We start from the raw sequence: 22,837 nt of genomic DNA, 5'->3' as shown, positions 1-22,837 counted from the left end.
CTTAGCTTTCAGCCTATCTTGATTTTCAACAGGGCTTCCTCACGAATCCTAGTCATTTCTAGCTTTTGATTTAAAGTGAGAAATGTATGACTCTTCCTTTCACTTAGAGGCCATTGTAGGGTTATTACTTGGCCTAATTTTAATATTGTCATGTCTCAGGGAATAGGGAGGCCTGAGGAGAAGGAGAGAGACAGGGAAACAGCTGGTCGGTGGACAAGCAACACTTATCCATTAAGTTCCACATCTTATATGAGCGTGGTTTGTGGTGTTCCAACAAATTACAATAATAACATCAAAGATCGCTAATTACAGATCACCATAAGAAATATGATAATAATGAAAAAGTTTGAAATATTTGGAGAATTACCAAAATGTGATACAGAGACATGAAGTGAGCAAATGCTATTAGAAAAAAATGGTACCAATAGACTTGCTAGATGCAGGGTTGCCTCAGACCTTCAATTTGTAAAAAATGCAATATATGCGAAGCACAGTAAAGCAAAACTCAATAAAATGAGGTATGCCTGTACATATTAATTACAATTAAAATGAATATGCAAACACACTAACTAATGGCTCCCAAGAATCTATCTGTAACCTGGTAGAGGCTCAAAGAACTGGAGTAGGTAACTAAAAAGACAAATTAATAGAGCTCAGTGCTTTATTATAAAATCAATCTTTGAGCTACTGTAAGGAATAAATTTATTTTTTGAAAATAACATTGTTATGTAAGTATTACAAGAAAATAGTTGAAAATGATACTAAAAAGCTTATCACGAGAAATGGTATTCCTTTGTTCTCCCCACTATCCCTTGCTCCAACTTTGCCATGCTCCCCAAAGCTCCCCAGGCAAAAATATTAAACTGTTACAGATATTGCTTCTGTGATTTACTTTCTCATTTGTAAATAAGATACCTAGATTGCTATCTGTCAACTCATCAATTTTTGACGTTACCTGTTGTCTTCCCATAATGATAGGTAAAGATTTAAATTATTTACACCACTTTTCCTTTCCTTATTTCTCAAGAAAATTACATCTCAATTTTTAATTCATATTCTATGTTTTCATTATTGAAATAAAGTTCAGTGCTAAATCAGGTAGAACACTGTGATAATAGTTCCATTCTTTTGCAATTTTCTGTTTTTCCTGGAGTTAATGATTACCTTTTCTTTTTATTTGTTTAGTATTGAGAACACTCTGTCTTCCCAACCTGTACAACAACTCTGTAAAATACCTCTCTATGCAGTTTCCTCCAAGATCAAATCTATCAGGTAATTTTATACATTCTGATATTTCTGGGAGATATCACTTCCACATACGAACACCCTCAGAGCCTTGACTTCCTGCTCTGGTCCAGTTTGGTAACTTTCTTGGTCTGGTGCACAGCTGTGGTCCTAGCACTTCCTTTGCTGTCATCCTGGGAATTCCCTTTACCTTTCTCATGTTTCCTAATTTCCATTCTTCCTCTTTCTTGGTTTACTTCCTCATGTAGTGAAACATATTGTCTATTGGCTTCCTGAGAAAGCATTTACGGGAAACTTTGTACGCCTCAAATGCCTTTTTGCTGCTCTTGTACTTACTTGATTAATTGGTTAGATATAAACCTTTTTACAAATGTAAAAAAAAATTTTGGATAAAACTTTTTTACATCTCTATCTAAGTTTTTAAGGCATTATTCCCTTGTCTATTCATTTCAAATTTTTTGTTAAAATTTTATTCCTGGTCCTTTGTATGATCTATTTCTTTTTTCCTCTCTGGAACCTCTTAGAATCTACTCTTTATCTCTGATATCATGAAGCTTCACAATAATAAAATTTGATGTGGGCCTTTTTTCATTTATTGTGTTGGGTGCTTAATGGGTTTTTTAATCTGGAGACTCATGTATTTAACCTCCTTCCCACTTTATAATTTGTTCCTCACCTTGTCCTCCTCTGGGCCTCATATCCCTGAGTCCAGAACCTTTTTGGTTAACTTTCTCCAGAGAACAATCCTCAGGTCTCCCAAAAAGGTAGAGAGAGGTTACTTGACTTTGTGATGTGGAGCTGGGGACTCTTCGGTTTAACTGTTCTCCTAGTTAAAAAACCAAATACAAAAACCAACCAAACAAAAGACTAGCCATCAAATGATCCCATTGTAGTCCCCTGCCTTACTATTACTTTTGATAGTATCACCACTTGCTGAGTATTAACTTGAAATTCTTTAGTCTTTTCAGAGTCTACCAGGCAAATTAGCTTGCTTTTCACTTTCTGACTGCCTTTCCTGTGGCCATCCAACCCCGTTTCTGTCAAGCACACTTTTTCTGTGGGATCATTTGCCATTATGTCTTGTGTTGTAGTCCTCATTCATTGTGGTTTGGGGTTTACGGATTCAGTTCTTCTGATTTCATTGATGTTAGAGTTTCTATTTCTGTTTCTTGTTCTTGTTTGCTAGTGAATTTTAGAGGAGAAAGTGGTCAGAAAAAAAATCTTTATAATGTCATCTTGGATTCAGGAAGATCTACTTAACCATTATAATAGTCCAGCAATGAAATGAACTATCTTCAAAGAAAGAAGCTCCAATTTTGGAAATATCCAATAAAGCCTGGTTGTTCTTTCTTTTAAAGATACTGAAGAAGAAATTTCTGCATGGTGGGAGCAGTGGGGGAGGATTAGATTAAATGACTCACTTAAGATCTCTTTCAAATATAAGAGTTTATGAATTCTACGACGGGCTTAAGAGAAGCAGAAATCATATAATAATTATGGCTATAATCCTGAAAATTAGGCAGCCTCCATATGAATTCCAGTTCTGTCTTTTACTTAGGCTCTATTTTAATTTCTTCAGCTTTAATTTCTTACTCTGTAAAATGGGACTACCTATTTTATATGGTTGATCTGAGATTAACACAGTAAATATGATCTATATAATGAACACTAATCTATGTTAACTAATTCCAGTAATGATGCGTTTAAGTCAAGCCTGTGAAATGGGAATTAATATTTTCTAAACTAATAGCATTTTGAAATTGTTGCTGTTTAGAATCGAGTTTAAGTGTGAGAATCTATTTTATCATTTCTTGGTCATGGTATATATACACCTGACCTGGGTTAGATTTGTCTTGGGGTAAGGAGCAAGTCTGTACCCTCTGTTTCCCCCAGCAGACATCACCTTTGTGTTTCTAGAATAGGGGAAAGTGTGGGCTTGTGGCCAAGCAGAGATTATTTTCAATTAGTCTAAATACAAAACCATGCAGCAAGTTACAATATTCGATTCCTATGGTGATACCTCTTTAATTTGTACTAGTTGTGTGTAGATGGTCTCCAGAAGTGAAATGTATGATTCACACCCTATGAAAAGAATTTAGTTTTATTACTTTAAAGTGAGAATTAGTTAAGCAAGGATTGTCTCTGTTAAAGGGCAATGTGAAGTAGCTTTCATGAATAAAATAAATCATTTGAAATTTGCATAAGTATTGGGTGCCACACTTGGAAAGAAGAGCTCCACTTCTTAAGTGTAAAAATATTTACACTTAAATATTTTTTCATGATAACAATTTAATCATGAATTTCTTCTTATAAATAATGCAGATAAATTTTAGAGTAAGCTCCTTTACACAGATTCTCTAATCTCAATTAAAAAGATTTGCTGCATGCATTCCACAAGAGAGATTTGGCTCATGTCAATATTTTGTTCAAGGAAGGTCAGAATAAAATCTGTCATATTGCAGTAATATTGGATTCATCTCTGAAGAGTCCCTCCCTACTGCATTGCTGAATGTAGTAGAGACCCAGGAGCATGGGACTGTGTACTGCCTGTTCACACGAAATGTGTGCACTGAGGGTTGAGCTGAGTTCTAATGGCCGCCAAGGACTGCAGCAATGACATTCTCCAGAACAGGCTTCACTGTTCTAACCTGCCGGCAAGGGGGCTGGAAGACCATATGGCTGAAGCATGGTGATGTTTCTCCCCTCCATCCTGTCTAAACCTGTGTCACCAGCAGTTTATCCAGCAGAGTTCTAGGATACTATTTTGGGTAGTGGTCTGCTTGTTGCTGCAGCTTGGCAGGAAAACCCTGCTGGCATTTGAATACTCTAGCATAACCCTGGGGGCAGAATTCCCGAACTCCAGGATTACAGTCACTTCATGGTGTCCCACTTCCTCTGGCTCATGTTCCCCACTGGAGACTTGGGAAATATATCCCTTTAGAAAGAACTCTGGTCATAAGATACCAAAATTAATGACAAGAAGGCAATGATGCAGACTGACTGAAATGTCAGTTGCTGATGTTCCCAACCTTGAGGACCTGTGGTTTTGCACTGGGACTTGACTGTCAGGTATATTTCTTTCCTCCATCCCCTCTTCTCATTCCTCCTTGTTCTGGGGTCTGATGGTTATAGTGGCATCTGCAGAATCTTGGCCAGGGAAGGGACCCCACAGATCATCTTCCCACCTCCCTTGGACTCAGAGGTCCTGTCCAGAGCCACCCTGATCCATCCTCAGGTAGATGAGATTTGATGAAACAAAAAAATCATCCCTTCCTAATAAGGCAGCACTGCTTGCCAATAGTTAAATAAAGGAATCAATTCTCCAAAAATGATAGATCCATGGTGTTTTTGCCATACGAGCACTGTGCCTCCTTTCAAAGGTTTGCCAAAGGCATCTCTTTCAAATAGCTTTTTTTTTTAAGGTTTGGTAACTAACACTTTTAGTGTTAGTTTTTGATTGATTTGATTTTGATATTCTTCCCTAATGCTCATGAGTTCTCCTTACCCCTACCTGAGTGTCCTGAGGCTCCACTTCTGCTGTTGATCACAAAGCAGTTCTAAGAAGGGGTCTAAGGTTGAAATTATGTTTAAAGGAAAGCCTGTCATTTTGATGTGTTAAAAAACAGGGGTGTGGTGGTCACCTAATTACGATGCGGTGAGTACTCTTTTCCTTCCTTCGGGCAATGCAGTTCTTATCAAAGAGTATGGACGTATTTTTAAATTCTAAGTGTGTGGTCTTTTTTTCCACAATAATTTGATGTGGTTTTGATAGAATCTGGAACAACACAAACCCTGAGAAAGCAGAGGTGGTCAGCGGGATAGGAGGGAGTGAGCAAATGGTTAGAACTCTGATCCTTTGCTTTTTAATCCTCTTTATTATGTCACCTCCTTACCTGCCTTCTGTGTTGCACGGATGCCTAGGTTTTGTTATTTTAGAAACAGACTATTAATTGAGTTTGTCTGCCTGCCTGCCTAGTCTTTAAGAACACTTTCCTGTTCTAAATATCTTTTGTGACTGGTTGTCCCTAGATTAGATTAATTTACCATGTGCAGGCCTTGATTCAAGTTCAGGAACTGGAAAGGAAGCACCTCACCTCTTCCATTCATCTTTAAACCATTTTGTAATCCATTCTGTATCAATTTGAATTGTACGAAATTAATCATGTTAATCAGTTAATCTTGTTTATCAGTTATGATCCTAAATTGTAGCTGAATCCTGACAGAGCTGCCTTGTTGCCTAACTCCAGGGGTCACTGTTCAAACAAAATAAATGTGGGCCCCACTGGTTTTCTGCAACATGATGGTCCTAGACTCAACCTGGAACTATGGCCAGATGCAGTCATGGTATCCTTGGAAAGGACAAATTCCTAACTGCCTTCCCCACAGATATGCAAGAGAGATTGCAAAATCATTAAAAGCATGAAGAAAAAATGCAGGGGAATCCTCTCAGCTATCTGTATGGTGCCACCAAGTGCAAAAGATGACTTCTTCAAAGACTTTCTTGTGGGAAAATGTAACTATTATTAAAAAGTAATGAAAGCCCAGCTGTAAACTTCCACTCTTAGCCCCAAATCTACCTTCCTATGAGGTCCCCATTGGTGAAAAGAAGTTTTCTACAGATTGTCTGGAAATCAGATGAAGTCCCTGAGATGGATCACTACATCCCCATGGATTAGAAGAGCACAGCCTAGAAGTAATGGGTTTGGGTCCTCACCTAAGGAAGTGCAGTCCTGCCGTGTCCCACAGAGAACGGGAAAAGGGGCCTCGCCAGGAGAAGTCTGTTCACAGAAATCAACACTTCTACTGCCTGAACCTTACTTTTAGAGTCACAGGATGCAGATAAAAATAGACTGATTCCCCCCAGAGTACATATTTAAATATGAATAATCATAAATAACTGTGCATGCATTAACAAAACAAAACAGAAAAACAAGGAACAGAAAAGCAAGACAAAACAAACCACACTTGGCAGGCTACTAATATATTTAACGTTTTTAAAATTCAAAATGTAAAATTCAGAGATCTTAGAATCTAAAGAATGAGTATCTTTTGAGGGGGGAGGCAACAACAAGCAAACAATTAAACAAAAACCATACACTTAATTGAAACTATGAAGCTTTATTGGTAAGAAGCATATCTGTAGAATTTGAATATTTTGCTTGAATGTGTTTTGTATATTTAGCTAAAAAAATAGGATGACAATATAAATTTATGTATATAAAGTTAAATACTATATGAACTAAGCTGTTTTAAATGAATACTTTTTTATATCAGAGACTTAAACTCAAGAAGAGAAATTTAACTTTGTACGAATAAGAAAAAAATAAGGTCATGGAAAAGATCGGAATCTTGGGCCTGAGTCTGAGAAGGGAAGAAGGTGATAGTTTTAAATCTGTCCTAAATAGTAAAAGTCCCAGTTGTAGAAAAACAGGGGTTGAAAAATAGCAACAACAAAATTAATCTGGTGGGTTTTAAAATAATATTTATTCCAAAATTTTGTGTTTTTTAAATTAAAAACCTGTTAAAATTTCAAAGGGTAACCACACCTATATTGTATAATGGAACTGGGAAATTAAATGTGATGTCGTGTTTTTTCTCTATAAGGATAAGTCACAGAAAAAGTGAAGTGAAAATATTCAGTTACCTTATGTAGATGTACACAATATTTCTATTGAACTGTCTCATTTTGATGCATTCTGCTTGTTTTCTGATATTCTAAAGCAGTTTCTGGAAGATTGAAAAATGGAGTCCAAGACTGAAATATTGGAGTTGTGCACCAGTGTCATCTGTAATTAAATTAAAGATATATGTGTTTTTGATACATGAAAATTTATCAGATGATACATTCAAAATAAATGAATTTTGGGTCATGGGTCAAAGAAGAGACTTTTAGTCTAAACCTCAAAACTCTTGAGTTTACATGTAATGTTATTTGCACACAAAGTCTTTCTTTGATCTTCCTGCAGAAGCATCTTGAACTGGCCTGGGCTGGATGGAAGTGGTATTCACTGGGACAATCACTTGGGTTCATTAATGCAAATACAACATTCCATGATATATCAGTTTGCTAAGGGAATGAGAAAATGTTTTGTGGTATATACAAGGAAGTGCTTTTGGCTTAGGAAAGAGACCAGGGTACATTTAAAGAGTTTTATGATAAGAGCAAAATTTAGGAGAGCTAAATTTTAATTTAAGTTAATTACTAGAAATTATATAGAAGTGGGAAGAATCAATTTGCCCAGCATCCCCTTGGATAAATGAATTTGTACTTTTAATTGTGCAGTAAGTTATAATGGACCACATAGGGAAATTTTTCCATCCTCTCAGAGTGAACAGGACTAGCTGTTGGACTCTCTTCCAAAACTGGGTATTAGAACCAAGAAGGGTAGTGACCCAAAGCTTCCACTTCTGACAATGCAGAGCTGGCAGTGATGAGGATGCAAAAGACCTCAGACTCAAAACCAGTTGAAAAAAGTGAAGCAAACTATCTGTCGAACAAGCACCTACATAGCCATGGAGAATGAAGGCTGAAGAGTGAACCTATAACTGAGGAGCTGGAAGGATCCCATCCTTCCTGGGATCCCTTCTCAAAACAAAACGGCTACCCAGAAAATATTGAGTTTTAGTTAGTACTTTATCGTCCATATTGATATTGGGGTGGGTATCTTGGAACTCTTAGTTCAATAAGGAAAATAGGAATTATTCTTGTTTGTGTAAGAGAAAAAGTGCTACAATTATAGAATCCCTCAAATTACATAGGAACATTGTAATTCTAGAAGAGAATTAGAAATATGGATGTAAACTTTAAAAGAAAACTTTGTACCTTTGATACTACAATAACCTAGGAACAATGGTACCCCATGTTGCACTCTATCACCCAGTTCTTGCTCTCTGTATTTTTTCATTAAAGGAAACTAAGGATCCTTGGAGAAACATCTCAGTCTATGCTTGGCTTAGAAATATACCAGATAGCTTGGATCATCTTGTGCGAGAAAGCAAGAAAGCTTTCAAAGATTATTAAAGTCATACCAAAAAGACATAGGAACCTACCTAAAAATCTACCACTGAAGCTACTGCTGGCCAAAGTTGTGACATTAAAAATTATAATAAATCTTCCAGTTAACTTAAACACATTTAATCTATTAAAAAGCTATGATTCCCCAGTGATGAACAAAAGGAAAAAAAATTACATTACGTTTTGGAAAGAAGATGAAGGGACTAGAATTTATTACTGCTGAGCCTTGTCATATATTTGGTGTTCTTGGCTCATTTATTGTGTCTATAAAGAGTATAGAAATTAGCTAATGCTAAATATATCTGTTGGGAGACATTTTCTGACACAAGGTGGGATTGTCAGTAGAAGATTCGGTAAGCTGTGCCTACAAGTCAGACAAATGCCACAGGAAGTAGCCACAATTCATTTGTATCAGTTTTTAAATGATGTAAAGAATGTGAAAGAATGCAGCACGTGCAAATGTTCAAGGTAAGTGGAAAAAGCAAACATTACCACAAGGCAAAAAAGGAGGTCCATTCAACCAAAGGAGCAGGAGCCAAGCCTGCAAGTGCATGTTGAAAAAAGCCACAAAAGGCCCAGGACAGGACAACTCTTCAGATAAAAATAAATGCAAATAAAAGAGAAAAGGCTGAGGTGGCTAATCAAGAAACTACAGAAGACTCTTCTGCAGAAAGCAGAGTAGCTGAAAATGAAGGGAGTCTCCTCTCTGATGAAGCAAGTGAAAAAGAAACCAAGTCCAGCTGTACAAACCAAGTCTCACCAGTGATCCTCATGTGTTTCTTTTTGTTAATCTCAAGGTAGACATTTGTATCAACTCGTTTATAATTGCAAATATTTGGTAGCTCTAGGAGGACATTTGAAAGGGAAGAATCTCACCTCTTATTCTATTTTTTTCTTTTTAACATATTTAGGTAGGTGGGTTTGTTTTGTTTTCTTTTTTTCTTAGTGCAAACCCTTGTTAAAAAAGTGAATACTGTTTTGTTTGTCAACTTAGCATTCGATAGGCTGCAGAAGTGCAGTTTTAATAGCCTACAATATGAAATGTAACTAAGTAGCAATTTGAAGTCATAATCATGCATTCACATGACAAATAGTTTAAATGACTTACCTTTTTTACCCATTTTTAAAAGTAGAATTGTTCCCACAAATGCCTGCCTCCTGTCCTTAGCTCTTCCATTAGAACTGTGACATCTTTGATCGTGGTAGTCCAGTTTTGCTTATTACTTTAATAATGTGTTGAGAAAGATTGGAAATTTTTGAGCATGTGGTGTATATGTATTAAATTACAAGTTGGATGGAAATTAGGTCTAACAGCTTATCAGTATTTTAAAATATTGGTATTTTAAATCCTCTATTTAAGAACAGTTTGTCTGCAAATCTTAAGATAGAAAATCATTGGAAATTTGCTATGGATTATAAATCATGAATTTAAAATTTTTCAGTATTAAGAATTATTTACAAATAGTTTCATAACATCTGTGGGCTGATTATGGAACAAAAATTTCAATTATGAAAAAGATTAAGTGGAAAGGCATCTATATGTTTTATGTTGTTACCAGTTTGTAAGTCTTTAGAGTCAAAGACACATTTACATAGTTTAAGAATCCCAAACACACCAAATGGATCATCCTGTATAGCAGTTATAGATTCCTGTAGGTAGATGAGAGAGTTAGATACTGTAAATCCAGGAAAGTGGACTGGATGATAACCTTGATCAGAGTTATGGAATATTAACATAATAACTATTAGTAGAGTTTGCATGTATCTTCAACTCTTGGGAACATGTATCCTCAGGTGTTGGGAATGATCCATATCCTCCATCTGTCTCTAGATAGTAAATAACCTCAGTTAATTAGGAAGGGAAATATCTTTCTTAATAAGTATGCATCTGTTAATCCCCAGAACATTTAGAGTTAAGTATGGAAAACTTAAAAAATCAAAATGATTTATTAATATTAGTGTCAAGTAGGGAACTATAAGATCTACCTAGGAAAATATTCATGATTATAACATTTCATTGAGTTTCATTACGATGATCTATTTACCCATATCACCACTAGACTGTGTGTTCCTTGGGAACAAAGATGGTGTCTTTTATCTAAGTGTTCTCAACACAGTGACAGGCCCAGAGTCAGTGCTCAGTAGATTTTTATGAGTAAATAAATGAAGTCCTTAAGGTTGTAGACAGATTTGGTTCTTGCAGTATCTTCTTCCAAAGAGATCAGAGGAAAGTCTGTTTCATTCCAATACTGCTGAGCTGCCCCCACTTTGAAGGCTCCTTCCGGTAGCCATTTCAGAATGTAGTGGAAATAGAGGAAAAGATTTCTCTGATGTTTTTGATGTTTAGTCCAGGTCATGTTTACAGATGGGAAGGGTCAAACTTCAGGGATGCTCCAGAGACACGGCCCTTGACATTCTCTCTGAAAGGATGTGCTGTACAAATGTCTGCCTGCCAGCAACTATGCTTGAATGCCACATGGTTTAGGCATGGAGACAGTTTTCCTGTCAGACCCTGACTAAGCATTTGTTATGCGGAGCGATGGATCATAAATTTCAAACCACTTCCGCATGACAACCCTTAAAATGTCTGAAAACCGTATCCCTTTTATCTAACAACTCCTGCTTTCTTCCTCTGTTCCTCATATGACACAGTCTCCAGACCTTTCCTGCACCGGGTTTTCCTTTTTTAATTTGTCTGTGTTACTCCTACGTATTGTCTCGAAGATCCAGAAATGAGAACCTTATGGCCTGACCAAAGCAGAGAGTGGGGAACCATTGCTGCCCTTCTTCTGGGCACTGCACATCACTGTAGTCAAAACGTGGTCATCTACCTGGCAGCCTTACTCTCACCATACTTGCAGTCAACTCAAATCCCCGTGTTTTGTTTTGGTTGTTTTTAATGTGATATGTTTTAAATATGATTTTCCAGTTCTGTATTTGTGTATTTTGAACTAAATTGCTCTTTTGGACCTAAGGATTTAACTTGTTTTTCTATTAAACTGATAGGTTTGACTCATTATTCCAACTTATTTTGACATTTTGGAATGGTGGTTCTACCATTAAATATTTTACATTCCAAGCTTTTGCCAAGCATTGTATTATATTAGGAAGGAGGATTTATTTTGACATGTAAATGTTTGTTTTAACATAAAGGATGAGTGGTGCATATAGATATTAGGAGACCAAAGTGGTAGACAGCTGTGAACACTTGCTATTCTGTTGGCTGCCCAACATCCAAATCTTCTGTCCATTTCAAACCTCATTCATCAGTGAATCAGGTTTGTTTGGGGGCAGGGTTCTGCGTACCTGTAGTAAGGTAAAGGGGACCGTTTCCTTCGCGACAGCTAGGAGTGAGCACATGACCCAAACTTGTCCAAACACACTCCCAGCTGGAACTTTGAATCTGGGGAGTGATGCAGTGATGCAGGGAACAAAGATTATTTTCTGGGGTAGTGGTAAGTGTCCAGTGGGATGGAGAGTTTCCAGCAGTCCCGGTATTACTGCAAGAGATTTTAGCAGCATAACCTTAATCGGGGTATTTCTAAGCCAAGTCTCTTCTGTTTAGATTTCCTTGATTCTTTATCATTTCTCAAACCTGATTCTCCATTATTTCTTAGATTTAGTAAGCTAACTGTAAATTTCCTTTTTGTTTAAGTGTTCCAGAATCAGTTTCTATCATTTGCAACAGGATCTCAAAGCAGTACAGTATACAAAGTACACATCACAGGGCTTTGCAGATGCACATTAAATGGTGATTTCTTTTCCTCCTTGTTCCCTTCCCAGTTGTATTATAAGCTCTTTAAAGGTCTATTTCTCTTCACTAACCCCCTCCAAAAAGGTGCTTACTATGTTGCCTTGTACAAAGAAAGCAGTCAATACTGCTTCTTGCCCAAATTACACACTTAGTAAATTAGAACTCATCAGTGATTCCTCAAAGGATCTAAACAGCGTGGGTGAAAATACAAAAATGCCCTAGCAAGCAAATTGAAAACAGAAGTGGTGCTATAGTTCTGGCTAGTTTCTTTGGTTACAACGTTTATAATGCTTAGGAGGTGGGAAGAGTTAAATCGGTTTTGTTTGTTTGGTTGGTTTGGTTTTTGACCTAACAAACAATATGGGAATTTCTTCTTGAAATTTTGCTTGGAGCCATACATTTCTAAGAATCGTTCTGATAAAAAATGATGTTCCTATGTACAAAAGAGGGAGAAGATTTTTAAACTGTGGTAAATTGTTTTTCTTTAGTGAAGTGTTTGAAAATAATTCCCTTTCCTTCCTTGAAGACTGTAACAGTGAGAAGCCATCTTAGAGGCTGCCATGCACAGGGAGGTTGAAGAAGTCCTTCTTTGCGGAGGTGACATCTGAGCTGAAACTCAAATGACCAGACAGAACTGGCCATTCCAAGCCCCAGGGCAGAGGGTGCAGGCAGAGGAAGGGCAGGTGTGCCCCTGGCATCCCTATGCTGGGTTCAGCCTTCCCCTTCGCCTTCCTCACCCAGACTCTGTGCTCCCCCAACCTTGTTTCTTGTCAGACTGGGAAAGTGACAGTCAAGTTGGAGTAAAAAATCCTTCATTAGAGATGTGCTACTTCCTGTGGGATAATCTTTAACATTATTAAACAGAATACTCAGTGTCTCAGGCTGAAGCACTTGCCTCTGGGTTCCTCCAGCCATGATCAGAGATATCTGAAGGGAAATGATTAAGTTCTTGACTTTGAAATGCTCATCAAAGTGTTCCTCCCCAAACGGAAGGTGTCCATCCTAACTAAAAATTCCTACCCCTGCAATTCAATCTCTCAGATGTAAATTTCTGGCAGTTTGAGAATGGCCATTCTCTCCTCCAAATTATGAATTCTTCAGACCAAGATCCGGCCACCCAGCTACCTAATGAAGAAGAGTTTTAATTATTAAATGGGACATTTATGTGTCCTTTTTGGGTAAATTTTATTATCATTGCACTGGAAACTAAAATGTCATTCTGTTTCACTTCCAGACATCGTCAAGTCTTATTACCTTTGTTTATAAGTGTCATCAGCAAGGCCCATTAACTTTCCCAGGAAATAAAAATAGAATCTGGGTAATAGAAAAGTCTAACCTTTTTCTTTTCCTCCGTGCTTAGTCTAGTTTCACTTGCTCATAGGGTGCTGTATGCAGAGGTCTCGCACCCGCCACTTCAGGCCAGAGTTCCTAGTGCCAAAGGGCTGCGCAGACCTGTCAGATCAGCGGGCCGTGTGCAGAAGCCCCTCCCCACCCAGGACACCTCAATTCAAGATGGAGGCGGCAAGTCGTGTGCAGAGATGCTGCAACCGGCGCTGCGATCTGGAGTGTGATCAACGTGCCTGCGCCAACCCCGGGAGAACTCTGCCCCCTCCCCGCTGAGAACCCTATAATGCGGCCCCGTCCGCGCCTGTCCTGGAGAGCGTATATGCTAGAGCAAGCTCTTCTCGTCCTTCTTTGCCCAAGGAAGAAAGCTTTGCTTTGCTTCTGAACCAAACTCCGTCTCGTTCTACTGACTCCAGTGACACTGGGCAGGAGGACCCTCGTTGGGGCCTGTTTGGAAATGTTGGTGACATAAGTACTGATACATAATAGCTGATGGAATCATGATTTAAATAAGTTGGTCAAGAGCTAAGTCCAGAGGAGCTGAGCCAGCCATGTATTCTTTCTGCCTTCCCTGCATCTTGTGTCATTGGGAACACGGGTTGACGAGGTGGCCCTGCTGCATTTTGAAACTTTGAATGGTAGAAGCTGAAGAAACTTCTTAAAAAGTAGCCAGCATTTCTGCTTGCTAAATTAGAGGCACAGCTTATCTCTGAGCCATACCATTCTTTTATTTTGCATAAAGCCTCTAGAATGGATAATCGAGGCATACAAATGAAAATCAAGCATCTGTGGGTGGATCTTTCTGCAGAGGACATTGTTGCTGAATGCTCTGTCTAGTGATACAAAGTGCATGGTGTATCCAAGCCTAGACCATGCCTCTGAGACTGAATTTTTGCGGGGTGTCTAGGGTAATGAATTTAGAATCTGCTGCTGACAAACCTCTTGCATGACCTTGTGAAACTGCAAATGCTCTTCCACAAGTAATTTGTGGCAGTTAGCTTTTTTTTTACATGGAATGCACTGAGCTGGAGAGAACTGAAGGAAGGCCCTCCAGAAAGAATCTTGACCTCAGGCTGGAGGAAAAACAGTCAAAGAGAACAGGACTGGATTTGCTGCAGCTCCACCCGGAGGGGACTATTTGTGTCCTAAACGTCACCAGGAGTTAAGACAGAATCTGGGATGGCTGTCACTGCACTGTTCTGTTCTGGTGCCGTTGTTCTGTTGGGGTTGTGATGCAACATCACACTCCTGTGGTCGAGGACTAGACTTCCCTGTGAAGGAGACATTTCTTCAGTCCTCCTTGAGCTAGAGGAGCTAATCTTAGGACCTTAAACTTGAGGAAAGGTAAACAATCTTTCTTTCTCATCTTAAGTGATCCTGGACCCGTAGGCACAGTTATATGCAGAGCATTCCTGTGGTTAGAATAGCCGAACCCTTACTCTGTTCAGGCTGGCTGGAGGCACCCATGGAGACCATGAAGTCAAGTTGAGACTGAACTGTGAGGGTAGCATTTATAAGAGACCCTTCCATTTGGTATCTTGTATCAGAGAAACTACAGTAGTTTTGTTAAATGCTGCCGTCTGAACATAGCTGCATCATGGAGAGGGAAGGGTCTGTCTCCTAGGCTGGTTGGGTGTTAGCAAAGGCCATCATCCAAGGCGTGTAGCTGCTCCTGCATCATGGTGATCTCAGAACATGGATCAGGAGAGAAGAAAGGAAGGTGTACCTTGACCAGGAGTTTGGGCCCAAAGAACCACATGCAGGATCAGCTGTGGCGCACATGTGAGAAGGAGCTCAGTGGTGCTTTCAGAAACAACCGAGGAGAGTTTGACATGGGGAAGTTTTATGCTGGGAGGGTAAATTTCTGATAGAAACAGAACTGAAAACTTATTTTTTAAGACATCTGTGTGGCAGGAAGCCGTAGTATTCATTTATAAGAATTTTTTCCCTTCAAAATGGGACTTCAAACTTTTCAACTTTATCTGGAACAATACAAAGTAGTTTTTTTTTAGTTTTTTTTTTTTTTTAACTTATTACTGGCATGAAAGAGAGTAAATTATGAGTAAAATTCACAATCTTTGCATTCTTTGCATGACGTCTGCATCCATGTAATTGTTTGTCATACCTCTTATTGAGACTATTACTCATATGAATGAAGTAATAAAGAAACAATTATTTGAATACAAATTTCATACAAGTAGAATATTTATAGCATCCCAGAAAAATAAGTTTCAAATTCTCTTTAAGTAGAATATATTATTAAAAACTGTGAAAAGCAAGGAGGGATATCTAGGCAAGGAGTTTGAAATTCCTTATGGCAATAAAATAAACGATAGAAGAAAAGAATTTATACCAACATGAATAAAATATATGTGGGCCAGTTTTTTAAAAATCATAATACCTTTCTTGTAACTTTAGAAATAAGTCATTTAATCATAAGGATAATAATGGATACTATTTTTTTTTTATTTTTTTTAAATTTTTAAATGTTTTTTGTTTGTTTTCAATTTATTTATTTATTTATTTATTTTTGGCTGTGTTGGGTCTTCGTTTCTGTGCGAGGGCTTTCTCTAGTTGCGGCAAGCGGGGTCCACTCTTCATCGCGGTGCGCGGGCCTCTCACTATTGCGGCCTCTCTTTGCGGAGCACAGGCTCCAGACGCGCAGGCTCAGTAGTTGTGGCTCACGGGCCTTGTTGCTCCGCGGCATGTGGGATCTTCCCAGACCAGGGCTCGAACCCGTGTCCCCTGCATTGGCAGGCAGATTCTCAACCACTGCGCCACCAGGGAAGCCCTGGATACTATTTTAGGCACAGAAACTTTACAGAGAATTTGGATTATGAGATGAAGTTTAGAGATTAAAAGAAACAATATATAAGGCTATAGGCTTAAATAAATGGAAAGAAATTAAAAAGCTACATTATATAATTAATGATAATAGTAAAATCTCTTTCAGTTGAAATAGTAAGTGAAAAATGATGGGGAGAAAATATGTTTAGTAAGAATATAGAGAATAATGTAAAAATCTTATTAGAAAGTTTCTACTTCTAGCTATGGCAGAGTAGTTTATATCAGATCGACTGCCTTCCCCTGATAAGAACAATAAAAAAAAAAAGATAGTAAAATTTATTAAAAACAAAAAACAAAAAAGCCAGATAGCATTTGGAGGCATCAGAGAACAACTAACAACCTGTTAGGATTAACAGGATAAAACCCTGGAAAAAAGAGCAAGACATTGATGTAAACCTGATGTTCTTTATTGGTTATCCTATGAAGCCAGTTTCCAGTAAGAAAGTGGCACGGGTGTGAAGATAAGCAGAAAGAAAAGTCTCAGAACTTTTGGTAGGCTCACACAGTTGGGTTGGCAGAATTTGGAGCTCAGTATGACAAAAGTAGCTAAGACTTGAGGGGTCAAGACCCTGGAGAAAAGAGAATTGCAGATAAGTAAGCTTGATATTCTATAATTTTTTTCCCCGTAAGTGTATTTGATAAGGCACACACAGTGAGAATATAAGCAACAAAGCAGAAAGTGGAAGCTAAGATGCTAACTAGAACTTTAGGCAGTTTAACAGTGTTTGAGAAATAGAAAAACTGGATTCAGATATTTCCAAAGACCTCTTGGATTTTAATCATCTTATATCTGATTGGATCAAAGTGATCTATAACTCCTCTGTCTTCCAGGAAAAACAAAACAAACAACAACAGTAAAAAACCAACAACCTCTGTAAAGAAAGATATCATCCAGAGCCCTTATAATTCATCACACATGCCTGGCATTCAATAAAAAATTGTTGAATGTTCAATAAAAAAATTGTTGTCCTGTCTCTCAGGCATCCTGAGAGACAGGGCAGAATGGCCAAAAACAAAGAGAAAAAAACAATAAAAACAGACCCTAGGGTGATCTATGTATTGGAGTTATTAGATGCTTTTAAATGGTTGTGATTAATATATTTAAGAAAATAGATAAAAAGAATTTTGCCAGAGGACTGGAACCTATAAACATGGTCCATGAGAATTCAGGAGCTGATAAACACAATTATCAAAAGATTTCATTAAATGAATTTAACAGTAGATTAGGCAGCAGAATATTACTGAACTGCTAAGTAGAAAGTATGAAATAAAAAATATGAAAAGTACAAAAGAGAACAAAATACATATGGCAAATGGTGAGGGTAGTTCTTGCATATGTGTAATTGGAGCCCCAGAAGGAGAAGAGGGCGAGAATGGGGAATAAGCAATAATTGAAGAGATATTTTCTGAGAATTTTCCAAAACTGATACAAGACATCAAGCCAAAGATTCAAGAATTTCTATAAAACCAAAGCATACCTAGGCACTGCTTAAGATTAAAGTCAAAGAGAAAATCATGAAAGCATCCAGAGGATAAAACACATCAGCTCTGAGGAGAAAAAAAAAGATGAAAGTTGGATGACAATGGAATGATACTTTTGACATGCTCTAAGAAAAAAGCTGCCAACTCAGAATTCTATAAGCAGTGAAAATATCCTTCAAAAATGAGAGTTTAATAAAGACATTTTTTGAAAACAAAATCTGAGTGTTGCCAGTAAAATTGATTGATGTAGAGATACCCTCAAATATTAATTTATATAAATGAATAGACAAAAATGATGAATTCACAAAAGGTGGTTAACTTTTTGGAGGGTTTAAGAAAGTGCAGTTTTGTTCAGGATTTATTAGGTTACTTTTCTCGTTTTTAAAAGGAATAACATGAAAACAAATAAATCCTTTGGAAGAGTACTTTACATTAACTAATGAATGACAATAAGGGCCATTTGTAGAATTTGACAAACAATTGTAACAGGAAATGATGGGAAAATTTAGAAAGGCTCAGCAAAACACGGCATACTAAAATGGCAATTAAGTGAGTAAAAAGTCAAAAGATTATCAGATTAAAAAATAAATTTCTTCAACTTTATAAATATTTTGCTTATGGCTATAATAGAGAACTGATGTATTTTATAATTTGTGGTGATTATTAAATACAGTGCTTTACATCTTTTTTTTAAATTAAATTTTCTTAAAATTATTAAAATCTAATGTGATATTCTGTACTTATGCACTCTTCCTTTAGGATTCTGCTCCCAAATAATTTCTGGAAACCACAAAGAATATTTACACAATGAATGAGACAATCTCCTTTATTGCTAGTTTGTTATGATCTGCCAGTTTCAGTCCTGCAGAAATACAGTGTTGCCAGTAAACTCAGTTTCCTTCCATTTTAGGTGACAGTTGCTCTGTCACCTAAAATCTAAATCTTTGGACCTGGGTTAGAGATGAGGCACTGGAAGTCTGAGGAAAGTTTTTCTCATATTTTAGTTTTAGTAAGAATGCAAAAGAAAGTTCCAAATGTTTCCACTTCTGAAAATCATACAGGGCAATAAGGAAAGTGCAAAAACACTACATCTGATCATAGTGGTATTAAACTATAAACAGAAAATGTCACTACAGAGCCTGCAGATATTATATATATATAATACATATATAATGATAAAAGAGGAACACTACAAAAAAGCTCCATGCACATAAATTTAACAATTTGGATGAAATGAATGAATTCTTTGAGATTCAGAAACTGCCAGAACTCACCCAAGATGAAATACGTAACCTGAACAGTTCTTTAACTATTAAAGATATTGAATTTAAGGTTTAAGACCTTCAGAGAAATAAGTCTATGGTCTCAGATCATTTCACTGGTAAATTGCACTGAATATTTAAAGGAATAGAATGAATGCTATGTAATCTCTTCCAGAAAATCAAGGAGGAAAGAATACCTCCCAATGCATTTTATAAGATCATCATTACCCTGATACCAACACCCCACCCCCCAAAAAAGAGAAAACTATGGATCAATATCCCACATAAATATAGATATAAAAATTCTCCAAAAAATATTAGCAAGTTGAACCCAGTAATATATAAAAACAGTAATATACCACAGGCAATGAGGCCTGGGAAAGCAAGGCTGATTCAATATTTGGAAACAAATCAATGTAATCCACAATATTAATAGTGTAAAAAAAAACCATAATTGTATCAATTGATACAAAAAAAAAAAACTTCTGACAAAATTCAACACCCATTCAAAATAAAAACCTGAACATGAATGTTTATAGAATTCTTCATAATGGCAAATACTGGAAACAGCTCAAATGTCTTTCAGTGGATAAATGGATAAACAACCTCTGGTACATCTATAGAATGGAATACTACTCAGCAATAAAAAGGAACCAGCTGTTGAACATGCAACCACTTAGGTGAATCTCAAGGTGTTATGCTGCATGAAAGAATTCAGCCTCAAAATTTATAGACTATGTGATTCCAATGATATGACAGTCTCTAAATGACAAAACTGTGGTGACAGAAAACAGACTAGAAGTTAAGGGTAGGGAGGGTGTGACTATAAAAATAGCACAGGGGAAATTTTGGGGGGTGATGGAACTGTTCTGTATATTGATTGAGGTGGTGGTTACATAAATATGTGCTAACATTTGTGGAATATGGAATTTTACGTATTGGAATTTTACATACCCCCCCAAGTTCAATTTAACTGTATAATAATCTTTAAAATAATAATTTAAAAATACATTATAGCTATATAGTCAGAAAGGAAAATGAATCTTAAAGAAATCCTACAAACTCCATGTTCCATGAAAGTATGGTCAAAAGCAATTGAGATCAGCAAAATCTTCATGGGAATCCTTGATGAAGTACTGAGTTTATAGGGAAGAATGAGTAGTGTGAAGAGGGCCAATTGTGGAAAATATTAGAAATTACCATCAACATTCATTTCTAAAGGAGAAAGCACTACTCTGAGTGAGTAGGACTGAGAATAAATAGGAATAATTACTGAGGGAGGTGGAGAATATGCCATGGAACAAACAGATGGGAGACAAAAGTGGCAGATCTCAGGAAGCACCACTTTGTAAAAAGGAAGACAGGAGTTTGTTTCTCTGGGTAACTGTAGCCAGTGAAGGAACCATCACTTCTACCCACATATCATTGACCAAAACCAGTCATATGAGCTTAACTTCCAGGGGAAGTACAAATCCACCACAGGCACAAATAATCGCCATAGTTCACCTCTCTGGTAATTAAATTCAGGCCACTTTCCTTCCTGCATGCCAAATACACTCAGCTCCTTTCTGAGGATGACATCCCCAAAGTCCCACCAGTCATGATATCAAATTCAAACTCCAGTATGTCTGAGTGGTGTAGGATTGTCTCTTCATTAGGGGATGGTTCACAGGGGTCTCTACATCAAGTCCAAGTGTGGCTCTTCTTAATCTGGAAACCTATGAACTGAATGACAAGATATCTGCCTCCTACTCCAAAGTACAATGATGGATTAAGGACAGGGTAATGCAGAAGCACTCCAAGTAAGAACAGGAAATGAAGGGAGAGATACTCTAAAGATAGTGGCCCAAAGCTAAATATACTCTATGTAAGCTGTATAGTGAATGGAGTATGGTTCCCTTCATAAAATGTTGTCCATGAAAATTTATTAACAATGCTTTCCTAATGCAGTAAGGAAAAATTGATCAAGATTTCTGGAGGTCAGTATGGCAAAATGAAGTAAAGGCTTTAGAAATATTCATTCCCCAGTACTTAGTATTTTTGCTTCTAATAATTTATCCTGAGTAAAGTAATCAGAGGATGCAGATGTTTACACCCAAAAGAATGTTCATTGCAGACTTATAATAATACCAAAAATTGAAAACAACTGAAATACCCACAGGAGAAAAATAAAATTATTACGTATTTATGAATTGGGATATTTTGAAGTTCTTAAGGACATGGGGACATGCTTATAATATAAGGTCATGGGGAGAGATGAGTTAAAAATTGTCCTTGTAGAATGTTACTGGTATATATGTGAGTGCTTTTGTATATATACACATACAAAGGAAAAAATTTGAGGAAATATGTCACTCTGCAACTAGTAGTTGTTTCTTTATTGTTGGTGATTACGAATAATTTTTATTTTTTCTTCACATAGTTCTGTATAGCAGTGTGCCCCACGCCCAGCTTTATATCTCTATTGTTTGCTTTGTTTACTCTTTAGAACTCATCTAACATAATGTATATTTTACTTTGTTTTTTCTACATCTTCTCCTCTTCTCTGTGTGCTCCATGGGGGCAGGAATTTTTGTCAGGTTTTCCCCTGCTGAATCCTCCATAAACATTCGCTCGTTGAGCAGTGAGTGTCCCAAGACAGAGACTCTTGGGACAATCAGAAACTTTTTTTTTTTGATGTCATTTCCCTAGGTCCCTTTATCTCCTCTGGACCTTTCTTCATTTTCAAATGCTAAGCCAGGATTTCTGTGAGACATCAGGAGTAATTTCAGTTGTCTTTTCTTTAAGAAGCTTCATTTTGGGTCAGTGACTATGATTTTCCTTCACTTAAACACACAGAAAATAATTTTCTCAGTGTTGACCTTTTTGGTCAGCACAAGATGAAGTAGGGATTTGTATTGGTGTGTGATTAGAGCCTCTTCATTTGCAAGGAACCTCTAGAGATTATTATAGTGATCCGAGGAAAAAGTGTTTACTTTTTAACCTACTTATATAGTAATAAGGACACGTGTACATTTGAGCTGGGAATGAACAGGAAAGTCACCAAGAATCATGAGGCACATCTTTTCTCTGCACATCTGCTCCATTTTCCTCTCTAGGCTTACTTACCAACTTCCGCTGCTTACTCATAATTTCTGTTTCCTCTTCAATTTGCAAGGGCCTTAGTCTACCTCAGGGCTTCCTTTCAGTCTGCTCCATCCCCCACTTCTGACTGAGTCAGCCTCTGATTCCCAAAATTGATCCAGCTCTGGTTTTCAACAGGGGACAGTGCATGGATTGCTCTGGTCTGTGCCCACCCTATGTCCAGTCTGGTGCCTTTAGGGTTTGGAAAGGGTCCCATAAACCAAAATATGCCCCCAGGAGTGTAGGAGGTAAATGGAAGCCACCCTCCACTGCCATCTCCATACAAATGGGTTCTATTCAAGTTACTGTTTATTTAAGTCTTACAACTCCACTTTTGACCCTGCAAAGCGCTTTAGGATACTGACATTGATTTATAATCCCCATCTTCCATCGCCTTATCCTGGCATCTGATGTTAAACATGCAGCCTTAATGCATGAGTTTAGCTTTGTTTTTGGAAATCCCGGCCCAAAGTTTTTAGTAGGTTGGCCTTCAGCTTCCTTCCTAGCTCAAGGGACAGAGAGTAGCCTCTGTTTTGAGGAGTGTATTCAGTGTATTTTTATTTTTGTACTGTGACTAGTTCAGGACCACAGTTATAAAATGCCTTGCTTCTTATATTATTGTGGTGGGGCTCAGGGCAGGCTGCCTCAAGATGTGGCACTCTGGCATGTGGATTATTTTGAGCTGAAAACAAGCAAAGCCCGAAAGACTCAGGAAGAGCCTTTGAACTTCCCCCTAACTGCCTAAAAGAATGTAAGACAGGAGGC

General features: G+C 37.4%; 1 protein-coding gene across 4 annotated transcripts in view; it reads left to right on the top strand.

Moving 5' to 3' along the window:
* HECA (hdc homolog, cell cycle regulator) overlaps positions 1 to 22,837 on the top strand; it is a 175,516-nt gene that overhangs the window by 119,882 nt on the left and 32,797 nt on the right. For 2 of the 4 annotated variants that reach the window (XR_014248497.1, XR_014248498.1), the window contains exon 6: positions 1,186 to 22,837. This exon is cut by the window's right edge. The exons of 1 other annotated variant lie outside the window; for it this stretch is intronic. The gene's annotated coding sequence lies outside the window, so the exon portion shown is untranslated. The remainder of the gene's footprint in view (positions 1 to 1,185) is intronic. One more of the 4 variants, XR_014248496.1, reaches the window with a different exon arrangement.

Source organism: Balaenoptera borealis (assembly GCF_965194805.1).
Source record: "Balaenoptera borealis genome assembly, chromosome: 9".
Classification (NCBI taxonomy): domain Eukaryota; kingdom Metazoa; phylum Chordata; class Mammalia; order Artiodactyla; family Balaenopteridae; genus Balaenoptera; species Balaenoptera borealis.
The sequence above is the reverse complement of the archived record's forward strand: the minus strand, read 5'-3'. Positions and strand labels throughout refer to the sequence as shown.